This window comes from Passer montanus, unplaced genomic scaffold, assembly GCF_014805655.1.
Source record: "Passer montanus isolate IOZ18808 unplaced genomic scaffold, ASM1480565v1 scaffold12, whole genome shotgun sequence".
NCBI classification, from domain to species: domain Eukaryota; kingdom Metazoa; phylum Chordata; class Aves; order Passeriformes; family Passeridae; genus Passer; species Passer montanus.
The window spans coordinates 9342225-9365152 of NW_024358722.1; the positions used below are offsets into that span (position 1 = coordinate 9342225).

The 22928-nt window shown below is 39.7% G+C and overlaps 1 long non-coding RNA gene across 2 annotated transcripts in view; it reads right to left on the reverse strand.

Moving 5' to 3' along the window:
* The window catches only part of LOC120497037, a 53864-nt gene extending 35217 nt beyond the window's left edge, over nt 1-18647 (reverse strand). For both annotated transcript variants that reach the window (XR_005626421.1, XR_005626420.1), the window contains exons 1-4: nt 18319-18647; nt 14897-14987; nt 7544-7643; nt 4429-4533 (exon numbers count right to left, since the gene is read on the reverse strand). This is a non-coding gene — a long non-coding RNA (uncharacterized LOC120497037). The remainder of the gene's footprint in view (nt 1-4428; nt 4534-7543; nt 7644-14896; nt 14988-18318) is intronic.
* Between the last annotated feature and the right edge of the window lie 4281 nt (nt 18648-22928).

Here is a 22928-nt window from a genome sequence, read left to right on the forward strand (position 1 = left end):
GACAGGAAAACTCTGCCCTTGAAAGTTTATATTAACACACAAGAGCTCATATTGTTGCTAGACAAGAAAATTATGTAGAAAATACTTATTAGATTGAATGCAATCTGAAGTCCTGTAGGAAATGTGTGAGAAATACAGAATTTAGTCCAAATGTCCCAAATTCTAGTCAGTATATCAGTGAAAGAGCTCCTGTGATGTTGATTCCTTCTCTCTTGGTCATCCACATCTCAGATACCTGCTTTGCGGTGATAGTCCAAATAAACACAATATGTGGACAATATATGGAATATCTCGTGGGGAAATATAAACCCCTTGTTGGTTTTTTATCTATTGTTGGGGCTGGTTTTTGTTTGGTTGTTTGTTTGGTTTTTTTTCTCTTCAGCCAGCAGTCTGTGTTGTGGTAGAGGGGGCAGAAGCTGCTGGGTGCCGTGGCTCAGGATTGCAGCTGAGCTGATCTGCTGCTTTACCTTTAAGAGAAGGAGCCCTCCCTCCAGCCCTCCCTTCCCCTGCTGCTCTGGTGGATGTAGGACCAAGCTACACTCACTCTGTCCCCCTGTACAGCACAAGATGTATGGATCCTGGGTAGTTTTGGTGGGTTGCTGAACCAGTGTTTAGTAAGGGGTCTACAAGTGCCAAGACCAGTTCAAGAAATACCTTCAGAATGTCTCTTCTGTTAACCTCACCAGTTTTCTGATTTTCTACCTAAATTTCTGTCTACAAACAATAAGGACCTCTTTGAGAGAAATTATTGCATGGTGATAATTGTGGCACAACTGTTCTGTAATTTTGCTTTTATTCACTAGAAACAGATCAATGTTTTTCTTTTCTCTGAAAGTTACCTTTATGTTATGGGATTCTCTAATGACAAGCTTTTCAAAGGAGAGAAACAATATTCTTAAACACATGGAAGCCATCACTGTTTCCCCTGTTGCTCCTTTGACTTGATGCTGTATTACAAGGAGTAATTGTGGGAAGTGAGTGCTCCTCTTCTTAAACATAAACTAGGCTGAACTGCACTCTTCGTGTATGCTATTGTTAGCCAGAGCATTAGAAAATTGCTGTGTACCAAGTCAGTCATGGAGAAGAAAAAGCAGGATAATTAGCATTTTTTTTTCACAGCTTAATGCTATGCTCACCTTTTCATCTGCCCTACATAGGATTGTTTGCAGTGGGAAATGTCAAATAGTCTTGATGAGAGGGATGATTTCATTCCCTTTAATGAAATTATATGGGGAAATAAAACAAACAGATTCCCCCCCTTTTTTTTTTTTTTTTTTTTTTCTCAGCAATGCCATTCTCTTTCAGACAAGTGTTAGCCTATGAAGGGAGCAGATGTATGTTTGTTCAGCAAGCATGGTGAGAGCTTTTTCAAATTTATATAGTCTCTTTCACTAAGATCATTATTAAATAATTTGTCCTTTTTCTCTGTGTAGCCAAAAGAGAAGTCAGTCAAATTTTGTCAAACATAGAACCAGATTAGCAACAAGAATAGCAATAAGAATAGCAATTTCTATATGCCTTAGCACATTCCTACTTCAGATTGAGATTGTTAGGTGAAAAAAATCAAAGTTTGTATTTCTGGATTTATTTATTTGCAGCAAAAAAGTAGTATAAAATGAGCTGTGACCATGACACAGCTTCACACTCCTAAGGAGGATCTTGCTATAAATTTGTACTTCTAAAGCCTAGAGAGTTGGAATGAAACTCTTTCTGCTGCTAAAATGTTTTCTATCTATATGTCCTGGTGATATTATTATTCACAGTTTCCTTTCAAGGGATTTTCACTGAGGTGAGAAAAGAATGTTGGTTTACAGCAAGTGTGAAATATCATATGGAAATTTCTAGTATGGAGGAACAAATTTAGCTCTGTGTTTGGAATTGGGTTCTAGCTTTTGTTTCTGTTGTTTAAAAGATACAGCAATTTTCTGAGCAACATATCTAGATGCCAACTGTTTTGAAGACCATTATTTTCGAAACATTTGTGACATAATAGCATATTTCCAAGTCTTGAATATGGCTGATTTTTATTTATTTTGTTCCTGTTTTTTATAAATAAGTAGATTTATACGGCATCCTTATAAGATGGAGGCATATATCATTTAATAACATGATTCAGAGAATAGTTTCATCCCTTTGGTTAAGATAAGAAAATTTTATTTTTTTAAATCGCAAAGACAGTGAATTATGATAAGCATGCTTAAAGGATTTTTAGGCTAATAAGGCATAATAAAGTGTTGTCTTTCCACAAAGAGATGAATAAAATTATTGTATTTACTGTGGCTGAGCAATGCATTTAAGAATATCTAATACTGCTATTTGAAAATGCTCTTTTAATAACCTTTTTGTGCAGATAACTGTAGGCCATGTGAATGTCACAGTCAAAAGTAAGGAGTCTTTTTCTGCATTGAGTTGACCAGTTTTCGAGCTGAATTTGAAACTGCAAGTCTTCTCCAATAGAAATGGAAAGACAAGGATTCTTTTGCCAGAAAAAGTGGAAACTGTAGGCCTTGAAATGTGAAATGAGACCTAATAGTTTGTGCTGCAATGAATTTTACTGACCTACACCATCGGTTGAAAAAGCTGGCTGGATTTTTGGGATAAACATCATAAAAATATGTTTGCATATTTTGTGTTGCAGAAAAGTCATTATTCTGGGCTGAACATGGCTTAAAAAGTAGAAACCTGTTACAATTTTCTGTCAAAAGTAAATCTTGGCAAGATTCAGTCTAGGGAAATCAAGGCCTTCTTCAAACTGAAACATTTAAATTTGGTAAAATTTGTTGAAGCAGAGTCTATGTAAAACCTCATACATGGGCTCATACATATTAGCCAGAAACACTGTATAATTAACTATAATTGTGCTTGAGGGTCTGCTTTTCAAGGAATTATTTGAAATAGTCTCATAGCAAAACAATGCTATCTTCCTTATCACTTGTGCTCTGGGACATCATTGGTCTTTGTATTTTAGGGACTGAAATGAATATTCAGCAGTTCTCTAGGGGCATAAAAGTCTGACCCAGCTGAAGTCAGTGGTTTCATGTTGAGGTTGTGTATATTGGTTTTGTGTCATAAGGTGTTACATTCCTTCCCAGGTTTGGTTAAGTTGTGCTGAGCTGGAAGAGCATTTTTTGGCATAGGTGAATGATTTTGAAGCTGTGTGTCCCATCTGGACTTCCTGGCCCAACTGTAAGAACCTGGTAGGGCAGAGAGAGGGCTGAGGAATGCCACCAGCTGCCATAAGCTGCTGTAGGCAAACCCTGTGCTTCCTTTGGGGCTCAAGTACTGCCACTTTCACAGCTATGGGACACATGGGATGACTAGTGAAATCTTCCTGACACTGGAAGAGAAGAGTTCACCATACTGTGCATGAGAGATTTGCATGAGAGCATGGCTTATGCATAGGGCCTGTTGTTTTAAAAAGGGGTGTAATGACTTCCCCATTGTCTGCCTGAGTACTCCTTTTTAATGTTAAACATCCATGGAACTGGAGTGGAAGCAGCCTCAGTTGGCCACATTTCTGAGGAAAGTGCATCACAATAGCACATTAGTCATCCTCGCTTGATAAAAACAAGAAAGATGAATGAAAAGCTGTAGCACAATGTAGAGTTGCAAGAGCAGCTTATATTGAAAGAGCTGGGGTTTTTCCTTGTTTTTAAAGTGTGTGTGAAGACACCAATGCTCTTTGAAAGCGGCTCTGTTTTAGGCTTGAAAAACTACAGGCTCCTGTACCTGTGGCTGATTCAGGCCTTCTTTTACCCTTTGGAAGAAGAGAAACAAAATTCTGGCTTCTGCCCTGGCATGAGGCCATCTGATGTGTCCCTGGAAACAGCCAAGTAAGAAAGGTTTGCCTGCTCTGCGTAAACATTCAAGAGCACACAGCATTTTCTGGGAGAGCTGGGCTTTTGTCCCGAACCACTGCATTCCTTCTCCACAACTGTGCAGTTAGCTGCTGCCTTCCAGCAGTTGGGTTGCTCGTGAACAGTTCTTGGGGCACATGAGTACTCTTTAAGTAAATTATAGTGACCAATGGCACTAAACTGAATAAGCACTGGTAGTCTTTCTCAGTTTCAGTGTGTAATAAAGAGCAGTTTTCTAGGATTCAATAAATGGTGCAGTGGCAGATGTGAGGATCTGTTGAGCTGTATGTAGATATCAGAGGAAAAAAAAAAAAGGCAGATTTGATGATTTATTGAATGACTTCTGCTTGTAAAAGAGAAACATAGAAATGGTCTCTTAGTTGCTGGCAGAAAATAATAGATGGAACCGTGGATGCAAAAAACATTATTTGATCTGCGGGTATGTTAGTGGGTCAATCAGGATGAGAATGATTTCTGTTTCTCATTGTAAAATAATATATCAGTCAGATGTTAGTCATCACTGCAGGAAAGTGGCAAAAGCACAGCAGTAAAGAGACCCCAATATACCTACCAGATGATGCTCAGACTGCTGATGGCACCAAGCTCACATCTGTAAGTTCAAAGACTTAACACTTGGTCCTTCATTCCCACGTTTGTTCATCCAGATGCTTTGGTTCTGTGGGCAAAATTTCATCGTGGGAGTCACTTGAAACTGGCTCATGAGTTCACTGGCATATGAGGAGTACTTTAAAAATATGAAGCATTTTTACATGCAATGTGATTTATAAGTTTGCTTTTTTTCTGTATGACTGATTTCATTGTAATTTCAAGCTGTGATGTTACACAACAGAGAGAATCACCCTCTGCTGTTATAGTCCCTTTTATTCTTTGCCTCTTATTTGGTTTGCCATTGAAATATTGGAACAAATGCCTCAAGAAATGGTGCAACAGTCTCTCTGAGGCTTTGGAGGCCTGGACAAAGCAGTGGAAGGAACATGCAATGTGCAAGTTATGCACTAGGGAATCATGAAGACATTCAGTTATTGTTTTTTGTGTTCTGAGTAAAATGACTTTAGTAATTTAATTAAAATGCAGAACCCAGGCTGGTTTGCAAGGTGTTCAGCACTCTCTGCTCCTTGTGAAGACAGTTAGTCTGAAGAGTGACAGATTATTTTTTTCCTCTCCCCTTCTATGCCAATGTACCACTGTCACATTTGATCCAATCCTGACATTTAGGTTAAACATTTGGAGTTCAAGTCCCTAACTTTGCTTAAAAAACTAACTCCAAGGCAGAGAATAAGACTATGAGGATAAGCTCCTACTTCAAATGAGTGGAAATATTGTTTAAAATGTGTTTAAATGTATTTGTGTAATAGGAATTCCATACTAGATTTGGAGCTTTTTAAATCTTCCTTTTATTAATGTTGGGTTATTCCTGGACATAGTATATGTTTGTGTTAAACTAAAATATAAAGCAGTCTTGGCACATCATGATTTTTAGGAGGTCACTACTCATATTTTCTTTAAAAAGTTACAAGTGATATGTCCTAAAATATAAATTTCCAAATATGGATTAGACCTTACAATATAAAACAATGTTGCTCATGCCCAAGCAAATAATAAGGTCACTTGTCTGGTATTGGGTCTTAAAGAATGAATAACTAAAGATTTGTTAAAAGAGGAAGAGGAAGAGCCTTGAATACAACTTCAGAAGGGCAAAGCTTTATACTTTGTGTATGCTCTCTGTTCATGTGGCTTTGGACAGAATGACAGTGCAAGAGCAGATTTTGAGAATGTCCAGGGGGAAACACCAAAATTCCATTCACTAAAGTCTGAGAAGACGTGAAGCTTAGCTGCAGGTCTATGCCAGAGGTGAATGCAGTTGCCTCTGGAATGAAGCTGACAACAAAGAGTGATTAGGCAGTGTGTGTGACTGATTATTTATGCATCTCACCTTAAAAGTCTGCAATGACCAAAACTGGCCTCACCAAGAGCCTGGGCTAAAGCACCCACCTATGAGAATTGCCATCAATGTAATTTCTATTTTGGAGGAGTGGAAGGTGATACTAAGTCTGAACTTAACTGTAAGGTAATTGAATAGGTTCCACAGATGTGCATATCCTGCATTGCTCCCAGTGTCACTGGTCAAATCCTGTTGCTGCTTTTTATGCCTCTGTCACTGAAAGTGAAAAAGGAGAAAGTGGAGGAGGAAAGGAAAAAAAAAAGGTTTGTCTTCACTGTTCTCATTCTTTTTGTGTGGTCTTATCTTTCAATCCTGATTCCCAAGGAGTTGCAGAATGACAATATTTCTCAAAACTGTCTTGGTTTTGGAGAAAACGGCTACAACAATTATTTCTTCTGCTAAAAGTTTGTAAACTGCAGTTAATTGAGGGTGCAGGCAAGACTACAGAAATACTTAATGGAATGCATCTGAGTTTCCACATCCTGTGCTGAAATGAGAACCAAAAAAAAAAGTAGATGTAAAGCTATAGTGATTTGAATGCTGGAAATTAATTTCAGAAGATGACTGGTGTTTTTGGTGAGAAAATACTTTCTTTGGGTTTTTTTATTGTTAATCTGAGTCAAAATATAAATTCACAAAGAGAGCTTAAATGCAATAAAATGTGGACTCAAGATATGGTAGTCAGCAATGAAAGTGAAAATAACTTTCAAATTAATTCTGTTAAAAAACCTGAGGCTGTTGGATGAATCTTCTCCTGTTTGAAAATATAGGGTCTTATATGTCTTTGCAAAATGCACAGAATGTGGTTTCTAGAATTTCAGTACTTTGACAAAGCTTTAAAAAGAGCTTAAAATGAGGGAGTCCTTGCTCTAAACGTCAGCAACTTGGCAAGGCTTTGGACAGTTGGCATTAACATCAATGCTAGTATTCAGCTGACACCCTTGTTCAATGTATCTTTCTTACTGCAACTGGCAGGGGACAAGGGCTATTGTGACTGCAACTTTGAAAGCAATATTTAATTAAGTAAATTGATGTGTTCATTGGGAAACTGCAAATCATTTTTATGTGGCCTCCCCCTCCCCCCCCCCCCCTCCTTTTAGATCATTGAGTTCAACCATAAATGAAGAATTTGGCTGAGCATAGTGGGTTTTTTTGAAGGAACACTTTGCTTTTTCTGATTTTTTTTGTGCCCCCCCCCCCCCCCCCCCCCTTTATTAAAGGCCCTTGAAGGGGTGCTCTTTGCATTCAATAAAGTTTTATCTTTACAGTGGGTACTTAGTGGTATGCATGCTTCAGCTTGCTGCTCAGTGGGCATCAAGGGCAGAGTTTTCCTTTAAATATCTTCAGTCTCTACCTACACTTTCAGGAAGAAATAAATTTGATGGTGTTTGACTTGTGCTGAACATGCAAAGCATCCTTTTTCTTAAAGGATGTTCAGTTCTGCTAAAGGAGCAAATAAGGAAAAAAAAATAGGATTTCAGTGAGTTGCTTCCCCCTGCTCCCAAGAATAATTTTACATATGCTGTGCCCATGGAAGTAAAAAGGAGACATTTGCTAATGTTTTGGAGGGGAAAGCAGCTTGTGCAGGCTGATGGAATCATTATCCTCTGCTTAGGCCTCCCAGAGAGGAGGGAGAAACCAATATGTGAACACTAAAGGGTTAAGCATAACATTGAGAGCAATTTGTCTATTGTTTCTCTCCTAATATCTTTCACCAACTCACCACTCATCACCTTTTCCAAGTAGTCTCCATATAGCAACAAATGGCGCCACAGACAAACCAGATGCAATCTCATGTTTTCTTTTCATAAGCATTTGTAAATCTGTTAAAAGGAAAAGCAAGGGAAATGGGAGAAAAATGTTTATTTTGTAGAAGCTGTACCAAGGAGCATTGAGAACAGGGAACTCTTTTTGCTGTAACCTCCTGTGCTACCTGACGGACCTCTACAGTTCTCATGTAATTTTGTTTTGTTAAAGGAGTTGTTCTGTATCATTGAAATGAACCTAGGTTCTCTTCACAGTACTCTTGAGGATCCTGAGCTTGTATTCTGAATATTTACAGCATATTGACAGAGCCCTAGGTGCACAAATGGACTCTTATGTTCTACCTTCAGTTTGCTGCTAATTTTCATCTCTCTGTTTAATGTCATAACACAGTTTTCCTCAATGACATATCTGCATATAATTGCTATATGTATGCTTTTCTGTCTGCAGCACAATGGCATGAATGCACAGTATGTTGTTTTTTTTTTCCTAGCAATGTTGCTCAAAGTCCTTAAATTTAAATCTTTCCTTGACTAGGTAAGTTCATTACTTTTCCTTAAAAAGATATATATTGCTTTTGTCTTTTTTTGACTCTAAGTTTCTTTCAGTTGGAGCTGACTTTAAAAGATGGAAAGCATTTATCTTTCTTTACATAGAAATTAACCACATGCTTTGTTTCAACATATATTATTTCAGTTAAAAAATAAAAAAAGCAAACCCAAAAAACCAAACCAACAACCAAATACCAAGTAAAAAAACCCCATCCCAACCCCCAAACTTAACAAAAAGTCTGTGAGAGTAGATAGTTTGTATCTCTTTTCTTGCTGTTGAATGTACGATAAACATAAAATGCCGACTGTCCTTATTATAATAGAAGATTTCTAGGTTTTTACAAGCGTGAAGCATTGTTGTAAGAGTTACTTATTTTCCCTCGATGAGTTTTATAACAGGAAATTTTCACTGAGATGCAGAGAGCAGGCTTTCATATTATGGCTGAGTGCTTGTCAGCAGTCCAGGCAGAACTTCTGGAGACTGGTCAAAGGAAAAGATCATCCTCCACCATTCAACCTTCCCAGCTGTAGCAAAGGTTAGCCAAAATGCATTTAAAACAGCTGTTCCTTTGTAGCAGCAATCACTGTAGTTGTTACAAGGAAGTTAGATGGTCACAAATGGGAGGGAGATCAGTTTAACAATTGTAAATTCTTGATGCCACTCATTTCTGAGTACAGGAGCCTTGAATGAATGGAATTAAGTTCTGTTTCTCTGGAAAATACAATTGATGGAATGTTTTACCACCAAGATGCAGAAGATCTTGTTAATAAAAAGAAAATCAACATAAATTCCTTCCTGTCAATTGCACAACAATCATCTTCCAAGTTTTTCCCATCTGATTTGATGATTTGCATATAGGTGCTGTGCCTAAAGGCTTGTTGGCCAATTTAAATGTTAATAGAAAGATCTGGGAAGTTTATTGCCTATATATAAGATTTTTTGAGAACTTCTGTCACCTCTTTGGCCAGTAGTGAGCTTTGCCATATGATGTTAGTGGACCAAGACTTTGCTAGCCAGTCCTGCTAGATGCTGGAAATTTGCAAAAAGTCAGCATGAATTTCTGGCTGAAGTTTGTTTGAGGTATCTGCGGCCCTTGGTCGAACAGGAGAAAAAAAAAGCTTATGCTCAGACAGAATTCCTTGACTTCTGAAGAACAACTTGTCTCCTTATCTATGGCAAACTGTGCTGTAAACACTTCTTTAGCTCCTTGCAGAGCTGGTTTCCACAAGCCCGGCGTGGCTCCATTGCCGCGGCGCTGAAGGCAGCCGCGTCCCTGCGGCCCTGCCGGGCTCTATCGCGGCCCAGCCGGTGTTTACAGGGTGCCACGGCTAACGCTGCCCAGATGCTCTATCTGTGGGAAGCCCAGGAGCCAGGGCCGATGTTTTCCAAGCCCTTATCCTTATCCTTTTCCTTATCCTTGCCTGTTTGTGCCAGTGGGTCACGCCGCGGCCCCCGCAGGAGATAGCGCTGCCCAAGATGTTGAAGTTTGTGTCGTTTAGGCCACTCAGAGCTTTTCAGCAAACTTCTGAGAGCAAAGTGATGGGGTTTCTCTGGCAGCTTGTGGACCTAAGAGTGCTTTTAACATAAGACTTTAGTAGGAATTCTGCCTCTAATTACAAGATCATTTTATGTAGGTGCTAATAAAGCATATGGACTTCGCAGGAGCTGCATGACTTCAGGCTGTGTTTTGCTCTGATCATTACTGTTTATGTTTAGGTGTAGATCTTTTCCAATTTTTCCACTTTCAACATGTGTTGGTGATTACTGAAGTCGGTCATACAATCTTTTATACAATCAGCTTTCTTAGCATAGCTTGCTTTTCATGGAACACACAAAATAAGATTTTTTTGTTTGTTTTTGTGGCAGATTTTAGGTTGTGCATATCGCATGCATATGTCAAGTAATCCTAGGAACTAAAACTATTTTCACCCATGCTGAGGGGATATTTGAAGCAAAATATACAATTTAACTACATAGTGTCATTACAGAATAATACAATAATATATTACTGAAAAGAGTCAATATTTTTCATAAAGTAAACACTTCAGAAACTGTCACATTCCTTCATGTGCATATCTGGAATGTAAGAAAATACAAATAATTTGTAGCAACTTTTTTGTTTTCCACTAACTGTATACAAGGCACAGAAATCTCTGGCCTATACAACTTTTTAAAATGATGTGTCTGTTATTATGGGTCTAAAAAAGTATTTAAATTTCATAATGTGTCTTTTAAAACTTTTTTAAAAAATGGGTTATTTGGTGTTGTGTATTTCTATTTAAGATTTTTTGTTTGTGGTTTCTTTGATTCCTGAGGAACTAATATCTTTTTTCCTGGATATTTTTACTTTCTAATACAAGAAGCTTTTGCATACAACACACAAATGACCCTGTTGCCTAAAGTTCTACTATGATTTTTAAGTGTGTGAATAAAGGTTTTTTTTCCTTTAAGGGCTGGAGGTAGGGTTCTTTTAACTGCTTCATATCCACATTCCAAAACCTATTTAAAAACCTGAGTCTAAAGTCCAGCTGACAATGAACTCTATTTTCAGCTAAAACTCCCTCCTCCCCCACTTCGCCACACACTGTTTCTGCTGCTGGTCCACTTGTGATAAAGAGCAAAACTGTTGTTTGGCTGACATGCAGAAGGAGTTGTTTATCAAAAGGAGGCTATTCTAGGAGGATATGCTCTTTAAACAGAACAATGGGGATTTTGAAGATAACCAAATCAGTACTACATAGGTGTTAGATCTGTTTTAAATTGTTTCTGTGTTGGAAAGTAGGAGGGGGCCCTGGTATTTGGCTTTGAATCCCTGGCTTGCAAGTGTGAAATGGCTAAATCCAAATTAGCTGCCAACTGTGCTTTGTACAGCAGTTCATGCTTGTCTGTAGGGCCTGGGTACAGCGCCTGAGCAGCACAGGCTGGGGGTGCAGGGAAAGAGGCCCCAGAAAATCCAATTTCATTTTGTGATCCAGGTGTACCTTGCACTTCACCCAGGCTGGTCTGTTTTGGGGTATTTTTTATCTACTCTTGGTTGAAGCTGCAGTACCTAAAAGCAAACCTACAGGCAGACTCATCTTTGGCTAGTTAGGTCAGGTTATAGACATCCCTATCCTGTTGATACAAATTAATTGGTTTCTGGGCATGAGAGGGTTATCAATAGCTGATAAGTGGGAAGAGAAACAAAGGAACTTCATGGGAAACTTAGTTTGGTACAAAAGCTCAGCAGACACACGTGAAGAGTTTTTTGTTTGCTCACGCCTTCTGCAGAGAAAGAATCTCATCAAGAATAAAGGTGACCTTCAAAGGCAAGGGAGAGGAACATTACATGTTCTGTCAAGCTCGTGGATGACTGTTTCTATTCTTTCTGAGTTATGACAATCCCTAATTTTCTCTAATGAAAGCTTTTCTTCAAGTATTTTCTCATATATTTTTGTTATTTTGGAATGTCACCAGGTGCAACTGAAAGATCCTCCTCTCTCCCTTACTTGTAGTGGTACTTTTGTGGTACATTTAAAAATCTCTTCCCAAAATTAAAAAAGTGAAGATTCCAAGTAAATAATGCAGTATGAACTCTGTTGCTTGCCCCCCTGCAATACCTCTATACGTGAAAAGAAAAGGAGCAGAAAACTTTCTTCCCTAGTGCTGACCATGTGCAAGTGATTTATTTAAGGTCACGCAGTGAATTGTTTGCAAGAGAGGGATGATTGTCTCTGCTGGCCATCTGATTAAAGCTCAGCCTAAATATGTTTGGAAATTTGCAGGTGGTTCAGAAGAACAACTGTGAGTGCTGACTCTTCCTGAAATATCTGTTTTGATTGATTACAGAAGGGGAGAGGTCTTTTTTTATTCACCTGGTAGGCATCTCCTGCCCTCAAAATTCAGATTTAAACTCCTTTTTTCAGCTGTAAGGTTTTCTGCCTTCTTCCTTCAATACAAATGCAAGCTTAAATTCTTTTAAGTGTGAAAAGGGCACCTCGGTGACCTCTGCCTAACATCACTGACACTGTTTGGCATTCTCACCTGAAGCCTGGATTTATTTTCTTAAAGATTCCCACTAGGTAAACCCCATGGTAAAACTAACCCTTGACAGCTCTTGCTGTTTTAACTGTCACCTTTTAGTGTGCGATGATGTTATAGAGATGAGGAGGGGCAGTTTGTTGATGCCACAGCCAGCCTTGCTGTTTGTTTTCTATTCTGTCCTTAAGTGATGCGTTTTCAGAAGCTTTATCACACAGCCAAGAAGAAGAAGTGACCCCGTGGTTATTCAGACAGTGTAGGGATGTGCTTTGTGCAGCAAGGTGAGTGGTGTAGCCTTATTATTGCAGTAGGTTTTGACAGAGACAGCGCTGTCAAGAGGGGCAAATAATGAACCCTTTCCTGAGCTTGCTCAGAGTGATTGCATTGCAGGGGGACACAAGGACGTCTGGGCCAACAGTGACAAGCCTGTAGTTTCCTGTGTTGTTCAGTCCTCTTGGGACTATGTGCTGTGCTCTACTGTTAAGTTTGCAGACTCCTTCATAGGTATGTTGTCTGTAACTTAAACTTATTAAAGTAAAATGATCCTCTTAAACTGGAATGGATTCCTAAAGAGGGTTGGGGTTTAAATTAAGAGTATCCCACTACAGACTTAGAAGCCAATTGTTTACTTTTACGTTTGAAAATATTGCCTTTGAATTTTTAATTTTTTAAATCTTATCTAAGCCAATAAATTGTACTTCTATTTGGCAGCCTGTTTTTTTGGCTTTGTTCTAATAACTCTTGACCTGCCCATGTGGATTTAACTGACTAGAAATAAGTGTTGCTCCAGGTTATCACAATAGCTCATATACATTGACGAAAGTGTTGGAAACTAGGTTTTATGACAACATAAAGTGTAGAACTTTCCAACTTAGGAGGAAATACATTCCTATGCTTGAAACACGAAAAAAATTAGTGTAGGAAGCTAAACTTGCAGTTTAATACTAACTATAACTTAAACAAAACTATAACTTGCAGTGCTGCTGGAGTCCAGTGACCAATTCTCTGTTTTGTGTGTACTCACATCTGAAATTTTCTCAGTGTTGAGCTCCAAGCATCAATTGCTGTTGCTTGAACTCTGGTCTTGCTTTAATGATGGGTTCTTTGCTCTCACCTTGGTGCTGGAGTCTTTGGAGACTATCACAATGTAAATAAATACAATCTGTTTGTTTCTAGGCTTTTAAAAAAAGAGTAAGTTGTACGTGTCAAAGAAGGGAAAAACTCTTAAGGATTCATTTGCATGCCTTTGAGATGCAGGAGGTACAGGAAGCAATGGGTTTAGGGGAGGGCTAGCAAAGTCATTCCATAGGGGTATAACAATAGGGAAACGTGTTGAGTGGTTAGATGCTGTTAGATTAGATTAGTGCGAATTTATTTGGCAAGTGGTGCTTATTTTGCTATTAATCATATAGAGGTGCTTAAAGCTTGCAGAAAAGGTCTTATTCCACAAATCATTGTGGAGAATGGTTAGTTTACTGTGTTGGTAGTGTTTTTTCTTTTTCTTTTGTTTTAATCATTAATAGGAAATTTATTTATTTTTTTTTTTAAATGGGAAACTAAAAAAATTTCTAGTCTAATTCCTTAGACTAGAACTAGAAAATGGAAATGGCAGTAAAGTAGTACTGTAGTTCAGGTATACTGAATTTCTCTGCTGCCATGATTGTCCCTAGGCTGGATTTTTCTTCATCTGTTGCATTTGTGATCTTTTCTTCCTGCCTTTGCCCATGTTATTATAATCTTAAATGTATTTTTAATGGGAAACTAAAAAAAATTCTAGTCTAATTCCTTAGACTAGAACTAGAAAATGGAAATGGCAGTAAAGTAGTACTGTAGTTCAGGTATACTGAATTTCTCTGCTGCCATGATTGTCCCTAGGCTGGATTTTTCTTCATCTGTTACATTTGTGATCTTTTCTTCCTGCCTTTGCCCATGTTATTATAATCTTAAATGTGGTGAAATATGCTGACTCATACCAAATTTTATGTTTCAGCAAAGGAGAGCAACTAGAAAGAGCATATGAATTCACAGTTGGCTAGAGATAATTTTGTGTAGTTACTAGCTTACATCACAGATTTCTCTGTCAGATGTTTGAAAGTAAAATAGGAAGCATAGCATGGGCTGAAAGAGAGAGAAAGGTTGGAGTTTCAGATGGACAGCCTCTTCACACCATTGCCAGATCACCTCTTTACTTTGCATTTGTACTAGTTTATAACTAGCCTAGTTTGATGGCTGCTAACAACCCTCCTCAATATTTGTTGTTTCCCTTCAAAGGTTTTATTTGCTGTAAACATTTTCTCTTTTTGAAATTTGCAGTGAGGGGGAAAGCTGGTGTAAGACGTGGCCATGGAGCATCACGGAGCTGGACCAAGCAGTCTGTGGCAAGGCTCCCCACCTCTGCAGTGCTGCTCCTGCTGCTCCCAGGGCTCCCCGGAGAGCCTGGCTCACAGTAGCCACTCTGATTCTAGGAGGCAATGCTTGTGGGCACCGAGAGCCTCTCCCAGAGGCACTTCCCTGGGCTAGGCAAAGGCTGCTCTGAACCCTTGGCCCTCTTCCCCTGCTTCCTTCGGGTACCACACTATTACTCCTCTTTTCTCCTGGTTTAGCTGCTTTTTTCTCTCTAAAGACTATGCAAATGCACAATTCCCTGTTGTTTACAATCTCTCTTAATCCTGCTGTGAGGGAGAGCTTCTTCCAATGCTTTTCTTCCTTGTAATGCAACTAGAGCCACCATTAACCTTACCTGAAAGCTGATGGCTGGTCACTGGAGCTTCTCCTGACCTCCAGCCCTCTCCTGTCCTATACTCTGTCAGGTACCATTCTTTAACATGCACCTTCAGTGGAGAAACAGAAAACAGGTTTCTACTCAAAATGGGTGGCAAAGGACTTGTATGATCTGTGGCAAATACGTGTGTTTGCCACTATATTGTTTTATTAGCATAGCCTTTTCTTGAGTCCTAAATGCTCGCCTATTTGCCCATATTGGGTGACTGTTCTACTTTCTCTCTATTAATTTCCAAGGCAAATTTGAGCTATCTACTAAGTGCTGCAATAACTGTGTGTGGACTAGTACTTTCTGTACTTTCTGACTTTAGTTAAAGTGTAGAATGGATTTGTATCTTTCAGCATTTCCTTTGACCCACTTTTCTGAATTAATTTCCACTGTCCCTGAAAAATACTGTCCTGCCTCCCTTCTGGTTTTGCTATTTCCTTTTGTTTGCTGAAATATTTAATAAAAACTTGCAGCAAATAAAAACTGTGTAAGTGGAGGAAATTTCATTGGCTGGACAATACAAAAGATCAGATTTGGTGACCTTGGTTTTCAGATGTATTTTCCTTAATTCTTAACTGAAAGAAATTGTCAAGATTTATCTTTCTTTCCTTGATTGAACGATTTGCTTTAGGCTAGCTGAAGAAAAATACATTTCTTGTTCAGTTTTTACTTTCTTGATGCTTGTGATGATGTCATTCACAGAGTGTTCCATAGTAGAATTGTTGCCTTGTAATAAACTAGTGGACTCCCTCTCTCTGAACTGATTTTTTGAGGGCAGAAATGGTACACTCTAAATTATTTTAAAGAAAGAAGAAAGGAAAATGAGATGAATACTCTCCCTGTCCCTTCATAATTATCTCTTAAACATGTGGTATGGTGTTGGAAACAGTGAGTAATCCTCACCTTCACAGCTCTGCCAGCCAGAGTGTTTCATGTGAGAGATGGTGTTTTGCTGACGCAGGGCTCTGCTTACTCCAGTAGGTTTCTCTTTGTGCTTATTGAGATGCCAGCAAATCTACTGCATAGGTCATGCAGTGGGAAATTAATTTGGTGCCATCTTGTTTCAGCTCCTGCTTATCCTTATCATGTGCTTGTACCCTCCTCCAGAGGCTGGCAGGGGCTCTGTGGAGTGGCCTGTGACAAGAATAGCTGGGAGGGTGGCTTCAGGAGTGGCCTGTGACACAAATAGCTGGCAGAGTGGCTTCCAGCACACTGTGAGTGCTGTGAGGGCTGCCTCCCCTGCCCTGAGGGAGCTGGCTGGCTCCATGCCTGCCCTTGCCAATATGCCAGCCTTGTTCTAGTCCCTCTCATCTTCTCTCATGCTCTCAGTGCTCATTTAAATAAGATAGTCTTGAAAATACATCATGGGAGGTTTAGAGGATGACTTTAGGCAGGATTTACATGATAGACACCAGATCCTGCTTGTCTCTATATAGATATACCCGCTCCAAGTTTCCCTTAGCTGCAGGGAAGTGCCCAGAATTACAAATGTGACTGAGAGGAGCAGGGCTTGCCTGTGGTGTTTAGAAGGGTGCACAGGATGGTTGTGTCAGGTTTGATGTCTCGGGGCTACCTGGAGCTGTGTCAGTGCAAACCATATGTGGGAGGCTGGGACAAGTGTGGTGAAAGCCACAAGAGAAGATCTTCCTTTCTCAGTGTGATGCACCTACACCAGGACTTTGTGGTATTACAGCTATGTAAATGTGGTTCGAGCATTGTAAAACAAACTCCTTCCAGATATCACAAATCATTATTCTTTTGAAAGATCTTCATTGCTCCAGTCTTCCCACACCTCCCAGCCTCAAATGCCTTACCTAATGCCCTAGACAAAGCAGAACAAATCTTGCCCTCATTTTTAAATCTTCTGTTGCACACAGTCCCTGCACTATGGAGATCATGGCATTCCTTATGTATTATTTTCCTGCTTTCAAGGTATGTCTACTGTTTAGCACTCTCCTTATTCACACCATTGCTCAAAACTGACATCTTTCTCTAGTTTGTGTGAATCTGACAGTGTGCAATCTGCACCAGAAACTTAACTGTAACCACCTGCTGTTTTCTCTATAATTACCAGTAAGCGAGTCCACTGTAAGTATGTGTGTCTCCACTTTGGATGCCAAAAAGACATTGATAGCTTCTGAGTCAATCATCTGTTGGTCTGACGTGAAAAAAATACCTCTCACTTGAGTCAGAACCTTGTCCTTCTCTCGTCTCTTTACTGTTCAAGATTTCGTGTGGTAGCAATGATAGCTTGGATATAACAACACTCTTGGGGGCCATATGGAGATACCCAAACTTGTCCTAGTCCTAGGTTTGAAAGTAGATTCATTTCATAGAGCTAGCTAGCTTTGAAAACGTTCAAAGTCTACACATGTCTGGATAAACTTTAGAGGACCTCTATTAGCTCTTGTATTAGCAGTGTAGTTCAATGGTTATGTTAGTGACCTTTTTCAGTACAAGAATTCATGTTAATTCATGGCAACCTAGAGCATTATTATAAACCTCTTGACTGTTCCGTTTTTTGGGGCTTTGAAACGTAATCAGGGGTGGATTTATCTGATACTAAGAGATGAAACAGTTACCAGCCTTAGGTTTCCTCCCTTATTTTTGTAGGAGGTTACTGCCAGAGTAAACTGAAATTTGAGGTGGTTTATGATCATGCTGCAGCCTGTACACTACACTTGCTCAGGAGTTTATCCAGGAGGATCAGCTGATCCTGCTGCAGGATGGTGACCTCTGGCAGAGACACAGGACAGAGACAGCTGCTTCTGCTCTCCCAGCTAAACCTGCTTAAGGCGGTGGGTGGGAGTTGTTAATGCCATTATTTGTTTAATTGTAGGGCTAATAGGTTTGTGTGTGTGTGCACTTTATTACAATAGAATTCATTAAATAGAAGCAGAGGAAAGATTGAGTGTGCTACTTCGGGAGCTGTTTCCAATTGTTATTCCTTTTTATTAAAGAGACACTAAAAAGAAAAGTAACCAGAAGCAAACTCTGCTTTAAACTCTCCTCTAAAAAGACAGCTCACCCTGAAATGTCTGGTGTCATGGGGGTATGCAGTGTTTTTAGGAATACAGGGCAAAGGTGAATTTTTAATTAGCTTGGTCTTCTTATTTTCCTCCAAGTATAGATAGGCTTAGCTTTCTCAACCTTGGTACTTGAAAATAGGCAGCTAAGGGTGCTCTGGGAATTATTTGCCCTGGAAGTCTGTTAGAAAAATGGGAATCCAAAAGTCTGTTAGAAAAATGGGAATCCAAAAGTTATTTCTATTTTAATAAAGAGAGGATAATGTTTTTAATGATGATAGCCTTATGGAAGTGCAGCTTTTTCCCTTTCTCAGCCCCCTCCATAATATCCTTAATAAACAAAATAGAGATAGAACAAATACTCACAAGCTACTGCAGGGATCACAGTGGTATTTTGTGAGGTGCTGTCGGAATATCTTCTATGCTCAGGCCCACTGTGAATCTGCAAGTGATGGTGCTCTCAGGGAAGAAGCAGAGGGCACTTGGCAGTGGAAAGTATCTTGCCCATAGTGGAGATGGTGAGAGAATTGGCAATGAGGAGGTGACTGGCCATTCTGCGAGGTCTGGTCTGGGGCCAGTTTTCATTTTCGTCTTGTTGTCTTTCTGTTTTTCTTTCTCTCTCGCTTTTGTTATTTATACCAATGAGCAAATGTTGCTTATTTTTAGCAGCCTTTCCATTTTGCTCAGGCACTGATCCTAAGTAATGGAATGCCTATGGCCCTCCCTCAGGCACCATTCCACCTCTAATAAGAGCAAAACAAATGCAAGCTTTGGTGTAGAGAGTTATTGATTTGCTTCCAGGCAAGTAGGTGTTTGTGATATATATAAAAGGTGCCCATGCATACCATGTGTTAGCACTCCAACATCTTATGAAATGGCCTGGCATACTCTGCCTTGGGCTCTTGGTGAGAAATTGTGTTGTGCATCTCCATAAAGATGCCTTGCAACTTGCTTATTTTAGAGGATATAAACCTCTCCCTAAGAACACAAACACCCCCCAAATAGGCACACCCATTTCCACTACTAGAGCAAAAGCGAGGTCCTCTCTTGAGTGCAGACAGTTCCAGGTTTGGGAAGCAGATGGATCAATTAATAGAAGCAGAGGTAAGAGTTGTCTAGACAGGGGTAGATGTTGTAAGCCCCATTTTTCCCCTTTTCTAATTTGGATCTTATATCAGATCTTAATTTTATTGCAGAGATGCTAACACTAGAGATAATGGAGTCCTGAGAGAAAGATTTATGGGAGGACTTCCTGAGGTGTGGATGTCCAGGGAGCCCCTGCCACATAGATTAGCAGCTGGCAGGCCACATCTTCCATTGAGTCTCCTAGCAGCTTTATGTCTTCTCTTCAACAACCTTAGAAACTGTCTAAACCCCTTTAGGCTGGAAGAAAAAAAAAAAAAAAGGTAAGGAAGGGTGTATCCAATCTGAGACAACAAAGCTGATCCTTTCCTAGCCTTATTCAAAGCATATCCAAAAGAACTTCAGAATGAAGAAGAAGCATCTACATATTTAAACTGCAAGGAAAGAGATGCAGAGTTTTAGGTCTTGCCCATCCATGCTAGTCCTGTATTCCCCTCGGGTAGAAGGGATTTGCTGGGAGAACAAGAGCCCTTGGTCATCACTGTTGCCTACTTTGCATTGACAGCACTTGTCTCGCCTAGACACGGTTTGTATTGCTGTCAGTGAAGTGATTTCTAGCTCGTCCTGTTTCAGTTCCAGCTGCAAGGAAAGCAGGTGAGGAGATTGTTCCACACCCTCAGTGCTCCTGAGATCCCACCCAGCCCATAGGTAAAGCTGCATAATGCTTGGTTCTCTCAGTAGGGTCTGGCTTAGTTTAAACACTTCCTAAAAGTTTTTGTCTTCCCAGTTTTCAGCCCTGTCTCCTTTTGATAGGGTTAGGAGTCTACTTGTATGCATGCTTATGCTGGCAGAGGAGACTCATTTCTGCTAATGGAAGGAGAAGAGTGACTGGGGAAACATTACTCAGGCACAGCTGGAGCAATGAGTGGACCTGTGCTTAATTTACTAATGCCATGTCTGTGCAACTGTTGTTGCTTTTGCCACTGTTTGGGAGTTACCACTGACTGCAACTGAAATATATTGGAGATGGGGAGAAGAAGGAATCTTTTTTAGGTAACAAAGTGATGGTGCCTTTGAGAGGGACCTAAATAGCTTTTTTACCATAGGTCTTTGTAGTATTTCCATCGTTTCCACTGTTCCAGTTGCTGATGGTTTTATCTGTACTCTGGCATATCTCTCAGCTGAAGCAAGTCCTCTCTTTGCCAAGTCCCTGTTTTGGTACTGTCATTCAAGATCCAGCTCTCATTAACTATCCTGAACCTGGTGGAAGGGGGGAAGGTGTCTATTCTGAAGATACTCTTTTAAATTTAGCTGTATTTGTGTGCTATGATCTGCATGCCTCTGCCCCCAAATTACTAAAATTGCAACACAGTTGTCCAGGGCTTATTTTTCATTAAATGACTCTTATAACTGGTATTCCCATTAATGACTATCTTGGTCTGAAACACAGCAAGACATTTAACATGAGTGGGATATGATACCCACCTCAAATAAATACAGTGCTGCATCAGTAGATGTTTTCATATTTCCAGGTAAGCAGGCTGGTGTTGGGGAAAAAGGTTAGTCTATTAACACCTCTGCTCAAAGCAAGCCAACTTCCTTTCTACATGGAATAATTATTTTTTCACATAAGCTCTTAGTGCCTCTGCTATGTTTGCACTTGTAAGTCTCAAACATTGCAATACAGATAGCCCTTTATGAGTGGAATCTGCGGTCATGTGGCTGCATTACAGATTTAAAATCACTGTGCATGGGCTACCATGCACTGGCTTGTGAATGCTGTAGGTGTAAGGGCTACGGACCCATATTTCAGGTGCGAAGAGAGTAGGGCCTTTTTTAGCACTTAAAGCAACCATGTGTGTAACTCACAGTTATGAGTGCCTTTGGCAAAACTTTGTAAATTCTGTTGATTCATAGCTGGCATCTCACCCTCTGCATGGTCAGGATTACATATAAATATGCATCTGTCCTACACATAACAGAACCATTTAGAGCATCCCTACAGCATAAAGAGGAAGTGAACTTGGGCACAAAATTCACTTTACCTTTGTGAAAGGCTTGCTGGGGAGAATACTGAAAGGCCTTTTGTCTGTCACAGTCTAGGGCTCACCAGAGATTTTAGGTGGCTGGCAATCCATGTTTCTGTTTATACAATTCCAGCAAGGATTAAGGGTATTTAACCAATCACAGTTCAGACATAGGTGGTGGTGGGAGCAGAGATTGTAACCAGCATGCCAAGGAAGTAGAGAGACAGGAAGGCTTCTATCCTGGATCTTGGATCCTGGAGCTTTCACAGATAAAATGTTGCAGCTGGAGTTGTAGAGGGTGTAATGACACACAAATTTTTGGTTTAATCATCTTCTAAAGTCATGCCCAGGGCTGGTTTACAGAAGATGAAAAAAGCTAATGAACCCTGAGGAGGACTGATCTGCAGCTGTCTTCAATAGCTTCCTTGAAGGAGGTCTTTTTTCATTGCATATATAACCACTGCACGTTGCTGTTTCGAGCAGCTGTGTCTTTGCTGCTCCGATATGCTCATTGCTGGAACTATCTCTTAAAACTCTGGCCAGCACCTGAAAAAATATTATTATTTAAGGTGACATTAACATCCAGGTTCCAGCCACAATTTTGAGCTGGGTACACCACAGTTGAAATAGGAGAAGCTGCCTGTGCCCTAGAAAGCTTATTTTTCTATCTGCAGACACTTAACTTTGAAAGAGGAAATGGGTGAAGGCAAGGTAGATTTTTTAATCCAATGTGAGCTGGCTAGACAAGGCAGGAAGATTCTTAACAGGTGTGAGATTGCAGTAAGATTGGAACAATCTGGCAGAACCACAAAAAACTGATTTAAAATTCCCAAACTTTTGTCATTCCACACTCAGTAACAGAGCTAGGAGAAGTAGCTCAGGAATGGATCATAAGAATGAATTTCAGCTTTTGTTGGTGCTGTTGCCACAAATTCTTGAGTAGTTATGTATACTGTATACCTGTATTTCACTGCTGTGCTAGACCCAGAATTTATACGTTGTGCTGCTGGTCTTGCACAAATAGCACAATTTGCAAGGGACATGCCCAAGTGATCTAGAGTGACTGTGACTATGCTGGTGCAAGAATTTGAATTCAGACATTGAAGGGGCACATTCACAAAGAAAAAATTGCATTACCAACATTTGTTAACCAAAATATGATAACTAGCTTGGGGTAAGTGCTTAAGGCTGTCCTCTGTGCTAACAGGCCCATGCAGAGAAACTGGGTGAGCCCTGGGGTGAAAATTGCAAGCTGCTGAATTAAATGTTCAATACTATGGCTATGTTTTTAAATTACTTCAAGTAAGGAGTCCTTTTGTCCTACCAAGCATGAGGTATTGAGATGTTTTGCAAATATTACATATTTGTTTCTGTTAATATATTATTGGCTAGTTGGTATTTTGAATAAAAATAATAATTGTGAGAAACTTTAAAAAATTAACTCTTTACAACTGATCATTTAATAATAATTAAAGGCAGTGAAGGAAACCTGAAACATTCAGTAGTTTTAGCAGTAAAGTTGAAGAGGGTATCTTCTGAAATTCTCTAATCTTTTTATTGCAAAAACGGAGGCAGGGAATTTATCTTAAGCAATTGCTTTTGGAAAATCATCCTTGCTAGTAATTTCTTTTTTGTTCACAGAATATCCAAAAGAAGGGGAAAGTTTGTGAAGGAAAAAAAAGAATATTGCAACTCACTGCTAGAGGCGTTAATACGACGCTAACGAACCATAGCCTTTCCAAAGCATAGCTGGCAACATTACCACCCATCTGTGCCGAGTGGGATGTGCAAGCAGAAGTCAGGGCTGAACACCCTCCACCTGTTTGCAGAAAGTAAGTGAGCACACACTGAAGTTACTCAGCGTAT